The 19,881-nt window shown below is 35.1% G+C and overlaps 1 protein-coding gene across 2 annotated transcripts in view; it reads right to left on the bottom strand.

Moving 5' to 3' along the window:
* The window catches only part of Rbcn-3B (WD repeat-containing protein Rbcn-3B), a 60,772-nt gene extending 52,245 nt beyond the window's left edge, over positions 1 to 8,527 (bottom strand). For both annotated transcript variants that reach the window (XM_089239238.1, XM_089239239.1), the window contains exons 1-2: positions 8,324 to 8,527; positions 1,870 to 1,967 (exon numbers count right to left, since the gene is read on the bottom strand). The gene's annotated coding sequence lies outside the window, so the exon portion shown is untranslated. The remainder of the gene's footprint in view (positions 1 to 1,869; positions 1,968 to 8,323) is intronic.
* Between the last annotated feature and the right edge of the window lie 11,354 nt (positions 8,528 to 19,881).

Raw genomic sequence — 19,881 nt, 5'->3', positions numbered from 1 at the left:
CCTAGAAAAAATTTGGACTATAAAATGCTTAATATGTCAAAAAGCTACTGCATAAGCAAAAATTTGCTTATGTAGTAGCGCAACTTCTGCAATTCTAAATGCTAATTATAACCAGATATAACTAAGGCTTTTGTCAGATAAGTTAAAAATATAGCTAAATAAATTTTCAAAGACAAACATGTATCTAATCACTTAATTTGTGTCAAAAACATACAATTTTTTACCATACAAAAATTTGGTAATTTGACAGTGTTTTATATTTTATGCTCGAACTCAGGCATTTAATGTCCGATTTGCATAGTTTTTGGACAAATGATACATTATATTGTGTGTATCATAAATGCCCTTCCAGTTTTCTTATACAATACAGAGGTTGAATACCAGATGTATCACAATTGCTCTTTTGAAAGGGCAAATATGTGTAGAAATCTTTTCCTCGAGCTGTCCCTGTTTGCATGTGTCAAATCCAGATTTCCAGTGATATGAAATTATGATTGGCGACCGCCGATGATAATCACATGACTGCATAGTGGCTAGATGACGAAACTGGATATTCCAGCTGGATTTTTTTACAGATCCTGTTTTTTTGCCAACAATCTCCAAAATTTTTTGATAATTCAACCAGACCTATGATTTTTCACAAAGGCGAGTGTGCAATCTTGTGGAAAACAAAGCAGATTTACAATACATTGTGAATTTGCTTAATAGATAAGCTGTCTTTGAATGCAGGTAGGTGGCTGCAAAATTATTATTATTTTTAATACAAATACAACACCACAACAGGCAAAATGCCCAGCGAGGTGGCTGAGATACGGCTTGGTATATAATCCACAAAAAAAAGAAAACCTCTTTGAAATCGTAAAAACCATTTATTCAGGAACTTTGATAGCTTGCGGGTTATACAAATAACAGCAGAGTTTTGTACTTCAAAGTAGTAGAACTACTTTTCATGGTCACGAAATAGCTGATTATAGTAGATGGTAGAAAGGAGGAAAGAAAAAAATGTATGGAGGTCTTCCTAGGCCCGTCATTTAGGGGGACCTTGCCCCCACCCCTTGTTTTAGAAAATAAACCAGAAATAATATACAGTCAAACCTCGTTAGTGCGTCACCCGGTTAACACGTCACTCCGCTTACCGGATCACTTTTTGGAAGTCCCTATTATCTTCCGGCAGGAAATGGCACAGCTATGGCTTACTCCGTTTAATGAGTCACTCCGCTTATCAAGTCATATTTTTGCTCTCCCAAGAGTGACTCATTAAAGAGGTTTGACTGTACATACATTGAGTACATGTTCTTTGCTCCCCCCCCCCCCCCCGCCTGTACTTTTTCCCGTTTTGAAAGAACACGTCCGTGGGACATGTGAACAAAATTTTCTCAATTCTTTTCCTAAATTCTGGGTATTTACGCAGAGTGCATCAGCAGCATCTCTGCCTACCACAAACGAGAATTGGCACAAATGCGCAGGGATTCTGCGCTTTGGCAGATCATGTAACAAGAGAACTGTTTTGCAGCATTTGGCACAGGTCTTGCATTCTTGGCATCTATTATATAAACACAAAAATTACATAACCCTAATTATAAATCTTTTGAATCATCAGCTTCTTGAACATATGCAAATCTAAATACCCATTAGAATACAAGGAATCATTATACAGGCATTTTTGAATCTTGATCAATTTTGGAGACAATATAATTGAAGGAAAAAACATAATTGTCTCTATTTCAAATTTTCAGTTATGGAAATAAAAGAGTAAAAGAATTTTAAAAGTGGTATGTTTTAATTTTCTTAAGATACAAGATGGTAAAATTCCTGTAAACTTTTGTATAAAAAAACAGTATAGCATGCAAAGTATTTTTAGTTTCTTACCATTTGCATCATGTTAGTCAAATTTGAAGATCTTCACGCTATTTTGACTTTGATATCGAACAGTGTAATACTATATCCATTCTTTGTTAATGAAGGACCTAGAGTATGTGATCAAAATTAGTTTATGCAGTGCTACCAAAGCGAAATTTTTTTTTTATTTATAAAAGGAATGAATAAATAAAATGAAATCAACAACAATACTAATGAAGATAAGAGAATTATGAGACACAAAGAATTATGATGTGACCAAACTAATCTTGTCAGAAATATGTGATTACAAAGTTCTATAATATATATAAAATTTCTATTATCAACTTTAAATATAGTGGAACCTTGTTTATATATGACTTATTCTACTTTTCAAAATTTCATATATAAAGGGTTAACAAAACAGTTTTTAATTGTTTCAGTACTAACTTGAGACCATGAAAAAGAAATATTGTTCATTGCTTCAAAAATGTTCAACCTTCTATGAGCATTTGTATTTGCAATCGCAAGATAAACTAAACGTTTTTGATAATTACCTTTAAATTTTTAGTCACTCTCAAATGTGAAAGTTGGAGTTGACTCATACGATTCCATGGGAAAAAAATAACTGATATATTTTTCAGAAAACAAAAGTCTGTCTTATAAAGGTGGGCTGTACATTGATCCACGAACAGCAAGTATTTTGATTTTGTCTCACCTTATCTAGACTTTTTAGCCATTCTGTGAAAATCGTTAGTCATCCATACTTCAGAATTGACTCTATAGGGCAAACTTTTAATGTATCTGAAGCATTGTGGGTTACGTCACTTGCCTATGACCAATTTATGAGTCAATTTATTGGTTCCATTTGCACAGGGCAGCGACTAGATACTTTTTCAGCCGGGGCAAGAACTCATTTTGGTGCCCACATGTAATATAGAAGCAGTTAAAGGGCGCATCCGGCGCCCTATTCCATCCAGAGCCCGGGGCACATGACCCACCTGCTCCCCCCCCCCCCTAGTTGCACATAACAGAACGGTCAGCCAGTCTTTGCTTTTTTATCCTCCATTACACTGTTCACCACTAAAAACAAGAGTTCTTTCGGGCATCATTTGGAAAAACAATCCACAGTCCTGTCAATACTAAAAATATCCTTTAGTTGATATCTGAAAATTTTCTCAGATATATTTTCAAATCATAATTCAACAGATTCTACAGACACGTCTTAATGTTCTCCACTCACTACTTTACACAAAATTCCTTGTCATAATTTAAATTTTTGTAGCCACCCAGATGGGAAAACGAGCATCTTTAAATTTATTTCTTAAGCAATCCCCATAGCTTCTTCTTTCAACATGGGTCCACTTACAGGGATGTTTGATACAAGACATTGGATAAAAAATATCAAAATCTTCTTGACCTGGGAAAATTTTCCATATTGGACTTTTTTTTTTTTGGCAGTAGGTGATTTGCAACCTGCAGTTTTGTCTTTGATTTTTCGACATTACAAACAGCAGATTTGACACAGCCAGCAAGCAAAGCACCGCAACGAAAGAAAATTCTATAGGAACTGATCAAAAGAACTTGCTGTGAGTGCCTGTCTCTTTCTGCAGACCTGCATCCTCCAAATGCTTACAATGGTTTTTTTTATCCTTTGGGGATAATGCTGAAAACATTGGGAGAAAAATTCTGAAAGGACAAATGGCAGTCAAAACAACTGTTGTTTTTAAATATTTTTTCAAAGTAACTCCTTTGGGAGTTGCCATGTCTGCACATTCTCAGAAACAAGCAATAAACAAATCTAAGCGTTCACTCTAAATGGCCATCAGCCAGCTTGCTCACTATTTTTGGTATGCATTAGCAATCACCCTAAAATTTATGGCTTTTGCTGTGACAACATGCAAGTAGAATTGTTCCAGTGCAACGTGCTTTTGCTACATACAAAAATTATGCATATTTGATGGATATAAATGATGTTTTCAAAAGATTGAGTTCTAGTCGAACTGAAAACGTCAAGTAATGAAACATTTTAACATTAAAATGTATAGGAACCAACTGCGACTGAAGCCAAATGCCATATTAATGTGAAAGTCGTATAACTGACTGATAACCATATAAATGAGGTTCCACTGCAATATAGTCAAATTTCAATAAGTCAAATGTGCAGCGGCTGACAAAAACTTTGAATTATCAATAGTTCTACTTATCAAAAATTCAGATTTCAGAAAGGGCAAAAGAAAGATTTATTAAAATAATAGCACTATTTACAAATACTGTATTAGTAAAACATGTCAAACTACTAGAGATGAAGAAATTCAAAAAGATAAATCATTCTAATTCACTCATATTTAATTGAATAAGAAAATTTTTATAAATAAACTAGACGTATACATACTGTGTACTACAATCACAGGTGAAAAAATTGGGGGTAGAAATGGATTGGTTAAATTCAGGCTTTTAACCAATCCGTATCGACCTCTAATCTCACTGCAAAAGTGATAGACCATAAACATTTAGGCTGTAATACAGTGGAACAGTGTTTTTCAACCTATGGTCTGCAGACCTCTAGGTATAATTATTCATTCATTACACTTCACTCACTACGAGTTGAGAAAACTTAGTTAAAAAAAAAAATTCGTTGCAGATGGCATTACACAGAAACAAACTTCACGGAAGATTCACTATACGTACACACACATTCCAACATGTACCAATTTGTTAGAAGCAGGGTTGGCAGGTTTTTGACACATGGCAGTTTTTGATGGTTTAAACCGCAGTTTAAACTGTCACGTCAAAAACCCTCTTTCAAAAACCTCAAATATTGCTTTTCGATATAAAAATTCCCATCGGAAATGTACACGTTAATTGCATGTAATGTTTGAAGTGACTATGTTATACAAAGAATAAATATTTAATATGATTCTAAAATAATTTTCTACTTTCTACAGAATTATTTTGGACAAAATATATGGTTTTTTTTAAATAAAATACACAATTTGAATAAAGTATAGCATAAACACTGAAGGGAAACTATGGAATGATTTGACATTCTCTGATTCAAGATGATTTTTGACCATCCAAAATTTCTTCAACTGCTTATATATGTGCTTTGATATAAACCATCTGCTGTACTCTTTACAACAGATAAGTGTTTAAAAAAAAAGTTTATTACATCATATATGTAATGCTGATTTCTGTTATTATTAAATTATCTAGATAACCACTGAGATACTCTTATTGTGCATAACACTGAAATATATCTAGCGATCAAAATACTAAATTGTAGAACTAAAATGTCACATTTAATTTGGTAATGCTAGCTTGTACATGAAAAGCTTAAGAAACTCCTGTAACTTATCCTTAGTCAAACTGGTTATTCTTACTTCTGCACTATGATACGGTATATTTACTTCTGCACTATGATACGGTTTGGTTCGAACAACCCACGGTTCTCTTACGAGTTGAATGGTGTCACTATCCCGGATGCAACTAGGCTCACCGATTTGGGAATTCTCATTGACGAGCGGCTTAGGTTTTCTGAACATTGTTCAGCGGTTGTCAAAAAAGCGAATAGAATGCTTGGTCTCATTTTCAAAAAGGTCTCTTCGCGTTCTCCTAAAGTCATTCTTCCGCTTTTTCGAGGCTTAGTTCGTCCTGGACTGGAGTATGCTGTAAGGTTTTGGAGACCATACCTACAGAGGGACATAGACTTGGTTGAAGGGGTGCAGAGAAGAGCTACGCGTGTCCTTATTGGCACACAGGGCTTGAGTTATGAAGAAAGACTTCATTTTTTGAATATGTTTACATTGGATGAACGCAGGTGTCGAGGAGATATGATCGAAGTGTTCAAAATTTTCAATGGGATGGATAGGATGGACCATGAACTTTTAGTACACCGCCAATCGACTGCTTTTACAAGGGGACACCAGTATCGATTGGTGAGGGACAATGCAAGGTTATGGTGTCGCAGGGAATTTTTCTCCAATAGGGTTGTTAATAAATGGAATAGCTTACCCCCGGAGGTAGTAAATTGTAACACAATTGACACGTTTAAAAAGAAATACGATAAACATGTTGGGGTAAATCGGGAAGCTATCCATTCTTAGAATAAGACAACCATAAGTATTCTTTATGGGCATTGTATAATATTTTATCATGTGTATATATTGTTTGTAATTTGTGTTAATTGCATTTTTAATTGGGTTGCTGTATTTTTGAAACATATGACACCATATTTTTATGGGCATCTTTTTATCAGCCACCTCGTTGGGCATTTTGCCTGTTGTGGTGTTGTATTTGTATTGTATTGTATTGTATTGTATTTAATAGCATTTATAATGCAATGGTTTTCCAATTGAAGCTGTATTTAATTTTATATGTGCAAAACAAATGCTTTGGGTATCAAGTTCTGTCGGCTCTGCTTTGGTGTTGAAAATACTCTTTAAAACTATGTGAACACCCTAAGAAATTTTTAGATGAAAATAAATAAGTTTAATTAGTGTATTAAAGAATAAATAAGTTTATCAACAGATTCTGTGAGAGAATTTTTACATGGAATAAAATTTTTGGCAGATCAGAAAATTTAAAATATCAAAATAGATTCTCAGTAATTATAATTCCGAATATAAAACCTTTTAATCTACATAAAAGTGTTTTTTTATTTAGCATATCTATCAGGTTAAAAAACTATTTGACAACATTGACAATAAATTTTTTACTGTTTTAATACTGATTTATAATTTCCGAAGTCTAAAACCTAGCTCTGTGATGCCCCTATCCATGGCCCCCACATCCTGGAGCAGGGCCCCTAGGATGAGACTTTTGGCGGGCCCCAGACCAGACTTTTCATGGGCCCCTTTATAGTGAATTTATGGCGTGAAAAAAAAAATAATAATGAAAATCGTCCCGGGCCCCGGGGCTGGAGCCCTGTCAGCTTCCCCCTTGTGGGGGCCATGCCCCTATCATACATATCTTGAATAAGCAGCTCTATTTCACTTGGTAAATTGAACACAGGTAATCGGTAGCTTAGATAAAATGAACCACAAAACTATATTTTATGTGTTCTAGACTGTTGTTAAAAAATTCAAAATTGCAAATTATAATTAATATTTTTTTAAATTATTGTAATAAATTAATGTTTAAAAATAAAACATTGTAATATAAAAAAAGGAAGTTTTTCATCATGTTATATACCTATTGTGTTTCAAATACCTATAATGTTTCAAAACATTATCAAAATGCATTCATTTAGGTTTTTGACGGTTTTGGACAGTTTAAACCAGTTTTTGACGCTTGTCATGTCAAAAACCCAACCCTGGTTAGAAGTTCCGCAGAGGAATATGGACAAGGTACATGTCTGGCCTAGTAGTAGACCCCTAGGGGTACCATGAGTATTTTGTAAGGGATCCGAAAGATCATTTTCTACCATTGCATGAGTGAAACATTTAGTGCTATAAATCATAAGTCATTACATAAATTTTTCTATATGGAAATTGTAAAAACATAACATTTTGGATTTTATGAGGGTGGGAAAGGGCTTGAGGTTAACCTTTGTGACATGGGATCCGGGGTGCAAGCAGGCCATTTGAATAGGCCCTTACGATTTTATGCCCTAAATTTTAACAGCAAATATATCCATTTTTATAAACCAAACATTTTCTATTGCTTTCATGTCTAAAAATGGCGCTTTCAAGTCAAGTCTTCTTGAAGTTAAGCAAAGAAATTTTGGGTGTTATCATTACAATCATTGTTTTCTATTTATTTTGCTTTTTGTTTTTCATTGTTAAAGATAGCTGCTCTCACAAAAAAAAAGTTTGGCTAATCCAAATAATCAACTACATTAATAATTCAAATAACTTCAATAACACCTTCTAATCATCAAATAACATTATTATCACCCTAACTAATAGAATAATTGCATGTTCTGCTCTTTTACATTCAGTGAAATTTTAAAATTTTGTATCCTGGTCAATGAATGTGCTTACCCAATAATTCGCACTCAGTGTACTCAAACCATGAATCCCTATAAGTTGTCTTTTAATTACACCATTAATTTATGGCTATCCCAATGCATTGTTTACAGTGATCCTCACAACTGATTCATCACAAGAAAACAAGTTCACAAAGAATGTACTTTATAGACAGTTCTCTTTCCTTTTGAGTACTAACCATTATAGTGCTCTAATTGGAACCAATTCATGAAGAACTTAAGTATATGCTTTTCATTCCCATGGTTTTCTATTAATTTTTTGCAAAATGGTGTATATATCTTGAATAAAATATCAATAATTAGGTACTTCACCAGGCAATATCTAACACAGAAAACCAGGTGAGAGTATAGTCATTTACTCCATTGACCAAATTCAAAATAATAACAAGTCTTGATCAGGTTCAAACATTTGTATAGAGCGAAAAAAAAATATATATATATAATAAAACAATTGTGTTCAGAAACATTTATGTTGAGATCTCACACCTATCAACTCACCGGCATTTAAATAAAAATACTGGAATTTCGTTTGAGCCAGTCAATGTCAACTTTCAACGAAATGTTTCGATAAGAAAGCGTGAGAAATTAAGCAACAACCTCCGAATGACAAGCTGAACCCACCCCCGTAAAAAAACAGAACACACACTTCTCTCTCTTTTTCTTCCTAAACATACAGTACTCCACTGCGATTCAGCAGTGAGAATGACTTAGCACACAGCAGTCAAGGCCGGATTTCACGATTTAATTGTATATTTGCGACTTAAACTTCATCTTCTTAAGCTGACCATATTTGCTCGAGAAAAATACGTGAAATTGGGCTTCGAAAATCGGGAAAATACGGGCTGCTAATATCGCAAATGCACTGCTATTCCGCGATTACAGGATTTCAGCCAATCACGTCTCTTCTTGGTTTACGATAATTCCTACTACCTTAATATCGTACGATTTGTTGTGCTTTCGGTCAGAAGGTGGCTTCGTTATGTAATTACTGGAATGTATTCTGAAAGATTAACACTGTATGCCAAACAAAGTTGTTCATTTTAATTCGCATAAGGGAAGGATTAAAATTCCGTGCTTAATGGTAGCAAGTGATGAAGGTGGTAATAAATTTCGAAAAAAAAAAAAATCACTAAAAGTATATGCTTTTCGTCATAAACAGTTTTAAGACCGCTTCCGCAATACCTTCTAAAGCAGCTTTAGAAGGTGTTGACTTCCGTCCATTGAGAAGAAATTATTTCTCCTCTAAGCTTCCGTCAGCCGAATTAGTGATACTGTATCGGACTGCGAACCTGAAGCATCCAAGGTTCGAATCCAGCTCGCGAAAGTTATCCATTTTTTTTTAACTCCTTGTCAGAAAATGATATAATCATTTTTAATTATCTTTGCTGATGCATTACACTTTACAATATATTTTGCTGACTCTAAAAATACAAGTAGGGGAAGGGTGGGCATAATGGCCATGGCGGGCAAAACTGCCACTAGCAATTTTCTCCCCGTAAGGTGTTGTCACAAAGCGTCAAACCCCTCAACTGCTCCGCTTGTCCACCATCATTGTCATACGGAAGTTGGAAGCTGTTCGGACCATTTGTTTGGAAATCATTCAACATTTTCTTGTTTTTCACCGTGCTGATCTAAGGTTAGCATGTTTCATTTATATTTTTAACTGAATACAAGTACCTAATACATGCGATTAGCATTCACCCCTTGAAACAACAAGATTTAAGCTATAAATATATGTGTCGAAGTAAGAGTTAGGGTTAGGCGTTTATGCTGTGAAGTCACATTTATATAATGGCGCCGAAGAGGGCAAAATGGCCACAGCAGTGGTCATCAGTGGCCATTTTGCCCTCAATCATGGTCACTACAAAATATGTAAATAAATTATTGTTCTAATTACATTTTTATACAAAATTTCAATAACTAAAAATATTTATACATTTACGACGGTAAATATATATATATATAGCGAAATCTCGATAGCTAGAACCTGGACTTCATAACAGAAACAAAAAGAATCCCAGTTATCGAAATTTATTTTATAATCATAGAAGATTTAATTTTTAAATTTATTTTAATCATTATGTTGTTTTCAAACATAACGATGTGTTTCATTTAATCTCTGCGAATTCAAGCTTATTTTGGCAAGCAATAACAAATTTTGTTTTGGTTGCAGACACGGTTATGGTGTATAAATACCAAAGGAAGAGCCCGCGGTAGTCCTGGGACCCTAATGAAATGCAACAAGCTATCGATGCCGTGAAAAAAGATGGTATGGCATGGCAAACAGCTGCTAAAAGGTTTAATGTGCCTAGAAGCACTCTGAAACGTCGTGTTTTAAACAAAAACCAGTATGCTGCTTACAACAAAAAATATTTGGGACATTATCGAACTGTCTTTAATGAAGAACAAGAAAAGCAGCTTGTGAATCATCTTCTGGATATGGAGGTTCGTTTTTTTGGAATTACAGTAGCCGACTTACGTAGCCTTGCTTACCAACTGGCAGAACAGAACAATATTTCTAACAACTTCAACCATGGAAAAAAAATAGCTGGGAAAGATTGGGTCACCGGCTTTAGAAAGCACCATCCTGAAATTGTCTTGAGAAAACCAGAGGTGACCTCAGCAGCAAGAGCCCAAGCCTTTAACAAAACAAATGTCACAAAATTCTTCGCCATTTTAGAGGATGTGCCGAAAAGTCACTTGTATCCTCCTCATAGGGTTTACAACGTCGACGAAACTGGACATTTAACTGTTCAGTCAAGATCCTCAAAGGTTTTTGCACTTAAAGATAGACGTCAAGTTGGTTCTCTCACATCTGCAGAAAGAGGTGTTCTCTGTACATTTGCAGTTTGTATGTCAGCGGGGGGAATTTTTATTCCTCCTTTTGTCATATTTCCTAGGCAGCGGATGAAAGAAGAACTTAAAGATGGTGCTCCACCCGGGACAGATTTTGTTTGTCACACTTCAGGGTGGATGCAAATTGAGATATTCTCCCAATGGTTTGATCATTTCTTGAAATATGCCAAACCATCAAAAAACGAACCTCCACTTCATTGAAAAAGCTAGGAATAATCATACCACTGTAGTTTGCCTTCCACCTCATTGTAGTCACAAGCTGCAGCCCCTGGATGTATCTTTCATGGGGCCATTCAACACTTACTATGTTCAAGCAATTGAGAGATTTTTGCGAAATAACCCTGGTAGGCTAGTTACTCAATATCAGGTGTCGCGACTTCTTGGTGAGGCTTTTTTGAATGCAGCTACTCCGACTATTACCGTAAAAGGATTTCTGTACCATAAAAGATGTATTTACTGAAGTGGATTTCGCTGCAACTGCTACCATAGACATCCATGATCTCTCTGTCGCCTGCCTACCAGCTGAAGATCATCAGGTGGCACGGGCCCCAGGTCAAGAGGAAACTCCATCTGTTCTGACGGATTGCGGATCTACACACCTTCAACCCAATGCTGCACTTCCTGTACTTTCTTGTAAATAAATTAATAAAATACGATAGCTAGCAAAATGTTGTGAAATAATTTTTAAATGAATTAAACAATTTTAGTTACATAAAATGAGTTTAAAATATACTAAAAAGTTTCACAACCTTTGTATTGAATGGTAATATTGCTTTCATGAGAGATAATACACATTAATATTCTTTAAAATGCAATCAAACAGTAGTTTTTTACATCGGGCAAATCGGCCACTGGGTGGCCATTTTGCCCGACGGGGTAGGGCAAAATGGCCACTTGGTAGGGTTGCGGGAAAATATTTTTTCCAACAAAACTAATCAAAATACAGTCAAAATAATATTTTTTGCATGAACCTAAATATCTAAACTAACTTATATAAAACTTTCATTAGTTTTTTTTCAATATTTACTTATCGAAAAAAAAATATTTTTCCTTAGCGTGCCCATTATGCCCACCCTTCCCCTACTGTAAATCAGTTAAATATTATAACAAAAGCATGCAGAAGAAATTAAGACCAATAATGTTATAAAAAACGTAGTTGTCTTTTAATTTTTTTCCTAAGTTCCGACTTTTAAATATTTTACACCTGTTTACGACTAATTAACGTGCAAAATATATATATATTTTTTTATACAATAATTTTTCTGTTTATTTTTAGTCGATTCGCTATCGAAAAATGTATTGACAAATTTGATCGAAATATTTTACTAAAATTTGAAAAGATTTTCGTGATCTGCCCCTTTAGCTGTTTGAATATTTCAGTTTGTACTGAATTTATAATGCATTTTTATTTTGCCGAATCTTAAAACTTTGGTATATAATAAATCAATTAAATATTATAACAAAAAATATGTAGAAAAAATTATCTAGACCAATAAAATGCTATAATAAAAATGTAATTCCTTTTAGCATATCTTTGCTCATCTGAAGTTCTGATATTTAAATAGATGTTTAAATGTTTCATAGTTGTTTGGGATTATTAACATGCACGATGTATTTTTTCATACTATAATTTATCGGTTTATTTTTAGTCGATTTATTATCGAAAAATGCATTGATAAATTGGAGAAATTTTTTTACTAAAATTTACAAGGATTTTCTATCAAATTTTCAGAAATTTGAAGTCGTTATCCTCCTTTAACTGTTTGAATATTTAAGTTTACTTTTAAGGCATAAATTTGTTGGTTTAAAAAATAAAATCGTTTTTATAACATTGAAAATAGCGTGATTGCACATTTGAAATGCCTCGCGGAACATCAGTGGAAATGTCTACCTTGTTTGCACCACTGTTCCGCGATCAGATACGAAAATGAAGATATCGTAGAGTTACGCAAATTATCGTAGAGGCTGAAGCAACGTGATTGGCTGTGTGGAAAAAATTACGAAAAAAATTGTGTAATCACAGAATGGCGGTGCATTTGCGAAATATGCATACGGGCTACCGTCAATTATTGCCAAAAATGGTGCCAAAATCAAGCAAAGGTGCTAACTTGTGCTAAAATGAAGAAAAGTCAAAACAATTGAGGGAAATGAATTTTGACATTGACATTTTATTTCACGTTCTTTATGCCTACTGGGGCTTTAGAACTGCTTTAAACCAAAATTGGCACTATTATGTGATATAAATGTATGAAAAGCTTACATTAAAGAAGGTAGAAATTGCACAAATGATATCGGGATGGGGGAAAAAGGGGGGAAAACACACTGTGAATTGGCCGCTGTGGTGGTCGAGTTGTTATAGTGACGGACTCGTGATGCGAGGATCCGGGTTCGAACCCCACAGTGGTGGTCGGCTGAAGTTGGTTTTCTGTGGTTCCCAACTTCAAGGCGCAAATGCGGGCCGATCTCCCCGTTAAAAAGTCTCGTCACAGAGAGCAACAGTCCTACAACGATAAATCATTCAATCATAACACTTCACTCATAGTTTGAAAAACTAGTGGCGGATGGCAGCACTACACATAACAAGCATTACAGAGAAACAACTAAACTTCACGTCAGGTTTCACTACATGTACACGCACATTCCCGCATGTACCGATTCGTTGGGGGGTTCCGCGGGGGGGGGGGTGTGTGGGCGGGGTGCATGTGTGGTGTAGTAGTAGTAGGTAGGGCCTCCAAAAAATGGCTCGGGGATCCATGATGTTCTTAAGTCAGCCACCTCGTTGGGCAATTTGCCTGTTGTGGCGTTGTATTTGTATTTGTATAAATTCTAAACAAAATACATATATAGAAAAAAACAAAATATGAAATTTCAAAGAGAGAGATACAAAAAAAAAAGCACAAACAAGAATTACAATATACCTTGTCCATTCAAATGCTTCTCACATTAGAAAGAAAAAAAAGTTTAAATACGATGCATAGAACATAAAATATATCACATTTGATGTCAACAGAAAATATAAAAAATAAACGCAAATTAAAATCTGTTACATGCTTAAAGATGTTTTTCAATAGCATGAATAAATTGTTTAGCATTCGCCTTTAATAAAATTATATCCAATACAAACGATTGATATTGGGAATCGAGAGGACAAATTGTCGGCGTTGTTCAATCCAATGTTTACAAATGAACATAAAATCAACTGAAGTCTCAGGATCTGAACAGTGGTCACAGATCGGAGATGAAATCTGATTTATGTAAATAATCTTTGGTGAGAGCTCTGTTTGTAAGTAAACGATAAAAAAGTGTTTCATATTTTCGACAGTGAAGAAATCGTGAGTGTAATTTAACAAAGTTGAAGAGGGCAATGAAGCACCACTTAATAATGTGGTTAAATAAATATTCTTATTTGTAGTCGTATCATCGTAATTTAATTGCCGAGTTCGGAAGAAAATTTTAATCGTTGATTTGAAGAATAAAAAGTCAAGTTGTCTTCGTTGAAAATACGTAAAAAACCGGGACAATGGGCCGAATTAATAAAAAGAAGCAAAATCTAATGCACGAAGGTGCATATGCAACGAATGGTTGTTGCCACATATCGCAGCAAATCCGTCGGAAAAAATCACCAAATCGTTCTCCAAAAACACCCTCTACCACCTTTGTTATTGCGATTCAACAGCACATTCTACGATCAAAAAATACTTGTTTCGGTGTCTTATATCACTTCTTAAAGTTTGTTGCATGAATTTAGAATCACCCTGTATATTTGTACAGTGAGAAAGATATCAATGAACTAGAACCACTTACGCCACCTAGCAAATAAAACTGTTAAAATTCTTCGATTGAAATTAGTAACCGGATTTTGATTAATGTGCCATATAAAAAAAGCAATATGATATGATATTGGTTAATATTTTATAAGCAATAATAATATAATATTAGTTAAATTATGAATTTTGTCTCGAAATTTTAACAATTATTATTTGTACGTGGTAAAACATTGTTAGTAAAACTCGCAAAGTGTAGCTATCGTAGGCTTTCTGTGGTTGCAATCATAAACAATATGAAAGCCAAGGACGGCTACAGTTTGCGAGTTTTATTAACGTTGTTTTACCGCTGACAAATAACAACTGTTAAAATTTCGAGCCAAACTTGATAATTTAACTAATATTATTACTTGTAAAATATTAAATAATATCATGTCATATTGTTTTTTTTATATGACACATTAATCAAAATCCGGTTACTAATTTCAATCGAAGAATTGTAACAGTTTTATTTGATAGGTGGCAGAAGGGGTTCTAGTTCATTGATGCGTTTCTCACATGTAAATATAATACTGTACTGTATAATTGTTTTCAATGTTTTCTAGAAGGCATATTTTTTCTGATGAAATTTTATCTCTACCCGTTTATTGGTTATGGAAAAAAATGCCTCAGAAAGGCGCCATTTTTTCATGGTAAATAAGTTTACAAAGTATGGTCGTTTAGAGTCACGAGTAAATACTTCCATGTACACAGAGTTTTCTTGCTGCGCAGAAAAAATTCCTTATATTGCATAAGGCAGCATGTTATTTTACCATTCCGAACAGATATCGAAATTCTGTGAGCAAAGAAACAGGTCTGTGTAGGTGTAATAAAAGGCAATGTGCCCCCTATCTAGGAAAAAAAAATTAAAGGGCACATTTCATGTAAGAATAACGAATAACATTTCCCCTTCTTATTGCGAGCATCTCGGTGCTCATCTTTCCCCCCCCCCCCCCATCCTGAAGCTGAGCCCCCCAAGACTGAAATCTTTGGTGGGGTCTCCTCTCTAGTGAATTTATAGTGTAAAAAAAAGGAAGAAAAACAATGAGGTTTGTCCCGGGCCTCCGTGCTAGAGCTCTGCCAGCCCTACCCTTGTAGGGATCATAGTGCTACATAGTAGAACATAAGTGTCGGGAGGGATATCATCGAAGTGTTTATAATTCCAATGGGATGGATAGGCTGGACCATGAGTTATTAATATATCATCAATAAACTGCTTCGACAAGGGACGTCAGTATCGTTTAGTAAGGGAGAACTCCTGGTTGTAGTGTCGCAGGGAGTTTTCCTCGAATATAGGGTTGTCAGTAAATGGAATAGCTTACCCCAAGGATCGCGAATTCTAACACGATTGATACGTTTAAAAAGAAATACGACAAACATATCGGGAAAAATCGAGACGCTATCCATATTTAGATAAGACAACCATAACCTTTTTTATGGGCAGTGTATTATGTATTATTAATTATTTTTCGTGATACGTGCTCTTATATCGGGTTGTATTTTAGTTATATTGAACATCCATATTTTTTACGAGCATCTTTTTTCAGCCACCTCACTGGGCAATTTGCCTGTTGTGGCCTTTGTATTTGTATTTAAAACAGTGATACCCAGTCTGTGTTCCACAGTGCATCAAGTGTTCCGTAAGAAGACGGGAAAGAAGGTTACTTGTAAGTGTATTCAGGTTAAATAACGGGAAGTTTGGGTATTAGCGTTTTGCGACGTAAAACGATTCGGAGCTATTGGTTTAGCCATTGGAAGATCATGTTATTAGAAACGTAATTTCAAAGTTGAATGCTTGAAAGAAACCGAAATGTCTCTGATAAACGAACTTAATCGTAAATGATATAGGCATCGACAGTTTTTGGATGTTGATGGGCATATTACCACTTTTGAAGGAAAAAAAAAATTCACAACTATATACTGTATTAATTTAGATGCACCTCTTTCCCGACTTTCAAGCGGGATTCATTCCGAGCATCGTCCATAAGTTGAAATAAAGCAAATTTTCTTATTTGGGATATTAGGATCAGAAACGGGAAAGTCTCGTTCAAAAGGGGAACGTACAGCCCGAATTGAGAGAAAATTATTTAGGAAAAAAAACTTTTTTTTTATAAATGATACGGATTGCGTTACAAAGGTCGGCAATTTAATGGCTTATGTTTCGGAAAAACGGTCCGATCGGGACTGAATGGCATGTCTATTTTTTTTTTTTTTCGTTATTTATTATTTTTTCATAAAACGTAAGATCCATTTGCATTTTTCTCTCCATTTTCTGAAATCAGGCTGTATTTTCATACATTTTTTTCGATAATCTAGAGGCCTTCATGAATTTCACAAAAAAAGCCATAGCTTTTTTCACATTAAATGTTTTTGATCCAACACAACTCCATAGTTTACGAATTTCTTCTGTTTTTATTTTTCAGCGCTGTTTAGGCAGTAACCTTTAACTTTTTCAAATGTTCATTGGTTAATTTCGCCTTTACAGCTTCGATGAGTTGGACTCATTTTCAACCTCTAAATTTAATTATATTGCCATATTCGTCACAAATCTTTCTAAAGGCCTTCAAAATATGTAGTTCACGGATCTTTTGAGCATTTTTCTTTTAAATACAGTAGGCTAGGACATACATACGAATAGGGCATACATACGAATGGCATGCACTACATTAGAGGTGAAAAATTGAAACGTAGCAAAGGGACAGCGAACCTAAATGTATTTATATCAGACACGGGTCGTATTTATTAATATTATGTTTGTATGTAACCCGCATTTTTTAACCAAAACCAAGACTGAAAAAGAAAGACTAACTACAATGCTCTTTGTCTGTCGGGCCCTTATGCAAACCTATGTAGGCATCCTGTAAAAATTAAAAGTTCAATTGAGTCGTCCAGTTCCAAAACTCGTTAATCGCTAACCAGATTTTTTTTACAGAAAGTGAAAAAGAAACTTTTGTAGAGTGTATTTTTTGAGCTGACTGCTTGAAATTTAAAATTTTAATGACATAACATTAACATTTTAACAAGCGTCAGCTCGAAAAATACTCTCTACAAAATTTTCTTTTTTGCAACTGATCGACTCAACTACATTGCAAGCTGCTGGCCAGATCCGAAGCTTTCTCAGGAAGTATCAGATCTGCAAGCCTCCAGTTTGCGACCCTTGCAATAAATTGTATCCTCTCACAATGTTTATCATTTTCTGTTGCTGCTATAGCTATTTTGAAGCATGCGCGGGTCCAGGGTGATGCGAGGGGGGTGAATAAAATAAATTAGGAGTAAATGTCTTACGATGATCATACATCCCGTATTTCACGAGACTAAAAATCTACCATTTTCCTTATATTTTTGGCTCTTTGGATCACAGATGCATTCCTTGGAAACACATCTTCAACTAAAATTGAAAAGAGCAGGTGGGGGTCTGGTGAAAATATTTTTGCCAAATGCCGAAGGTCAATTGAGAATTCACCGAGATCAACCAAATGTTTCGATTCTTAACTCTATTAATGCGTAAGTCCGGGGGGGGGGGTGAGTGGGGCTGTATTTTCTTTAATTTTTGTCGATTACGATTTGCAGGGTGAGAACTATGGGGGGGGGGAATGGACAGTTTTCCCGACAATCTTGAGGAGACCGCAAGTTTTAGGGAAAACAAAAAAATAATTATTAATCATAGACTTTTCACAGTGGTGGTGATGGTGGGACAGCACAACTACGTCTCCCCCTAAAAAAATGACCCTGTCTCCTAGTTACGGCCCTGGCGATGTACGTCGAATATCATACTATAATATTTAAGAAATTTATGTACATTGAAAATACATGCAGAATTACTCAAATGCTAACGTATCTTCCAGGCTGCGGTCTCTGGCCCATGTGCCACTGGGCGCACGTGCAATTTTTCTGCCTGGTGATTGGGTTCAGCCAACACCTTCTACAGCAGAAAGCCTCCACGCGAAGCTTTGACGTCACTGAAGTCGTCCATTTCACCTGTAGCCATTGGATATAGTAGTTCGACGTATGCGAAATCTTTACCTTTTTTTGCAGTATATCCAATGACTATAGGTAATATGAACGACTTTAGTGACGTCACGAGCTTTGCGCGGAGGCTTTCTGCTATAGAAGGTGTTGGTTTAGCTATCCATTATTATTCAAACGGCTTGTACGTTACATCGACTTGATAGCTGTCTTCATGGGGAGAACGACGCAAGTGATTTGATACTTACGAGTACGGGCAAGGGGGCTGCTACTATAAATCTTAGCTAACTTTTTCTGACACACCCTTTCCTCATTTGAGATAACAGAAGTAAGTTGCTTTGCATCAGTCCGGGGTTGTAAGCAGTTCTATCTATCTATAGTAACACTGAAAATTGCAAATACGTGTACAATAATGAGAATCTTTTTGTGAGACATCGAAATGCAGTATCGAATATAATTACTGCAATTTAGAACTTCAAATCAATGCATACTTGTTTAACAGTATTTTGAATCTAGTTAGAAGCTGCGGACTTGATAAAAAATAAATGGTTAATTCGTGAGAAAGGATTTGAAAGAAGCAGATCAAATGATCTTCCGATTTAGTAAATACAATGTAGTTAGTTCATTTATACTCTGGTAGTTTGATAGAACGTAGTATAGTTCCTTAACCTCACGTAGTGAAATTCCTCCAAAGATTTAATAGCGACCGAAACAAAAGCGTCTTTTACAGGGAATTTTTTTTCGTTCACACGCGAGATACTTTCAATTATTTTGTTATAATTCGTATCTGGGTAAATTCAAACAATAAATAGTTCACATTGGATGTTATGAACTCTTTCTTTGTAGCTTTTTACAGATGATTATTGGCTATTGGGCTACACAATATATTACATCATCTTATAACGGTGGAAAACATCAACTAAATTCACAAAATGAACCATAAAGCAAATGATACAGCTTTATTTTCTCCCTCCCCCTGTTGAATTCGCAATTTATTATTACAGACTTTCATATTTTTGTGCAGGTAAATTCAAATGAAGCTCTAGGGCCTCCAGTGCATAAGGGGCCTCGTGATAACGAGATTTGATGCTACGATTTTCGTGAGTAGTTATGCAAATTGGTTGGCAGTATGGCCAGCTGTCTAGGGCCCAGAACATCCTTTTTGCCCTGAGGTCTCACGGTGCTGTTAAGACGACCCTGCAAAAAAAAACCCTTTTCTGACAAAGTTTGTTTGAATCCGTTATATTGTGGATATAGATATAATTTGCATATAACTCTCTCTTCTCCATAACTACAGATATAAATATTTAATCTCTTTTGAGCGATACATTTCGATTCCCGGAAAATTTGCTCTGTGAATCTGCTAAAGTACCGTAGGTTTAAATTCGAATAAAATTTATAGAGCCCACCATTTTCCACCACCAGTTGACG

This window comes from Pholcus phalangioides, unplaced genomic scaffold (genome assembly GCF_987345545.1).
Source record: "Pholcus phalangioides strain wild (caught in Gottingen) unplaced genomic scaffold, Ppha-v1.0 ptg000011l_1, whole genome shotgun sequence".
Taxonomy (NCBI): domain Eukaryota; kingdom Metazoa; phylum Arthropoda; class Arachnida; order Araneae; family Pholcidae; genus Pholcus; species Pholcus phalangioides.
The sequence above is the reverse complement of the archived record's forward strand: the minus strand, read 5'-3'. Positions and strand labels throughout refer to the sequence as shown.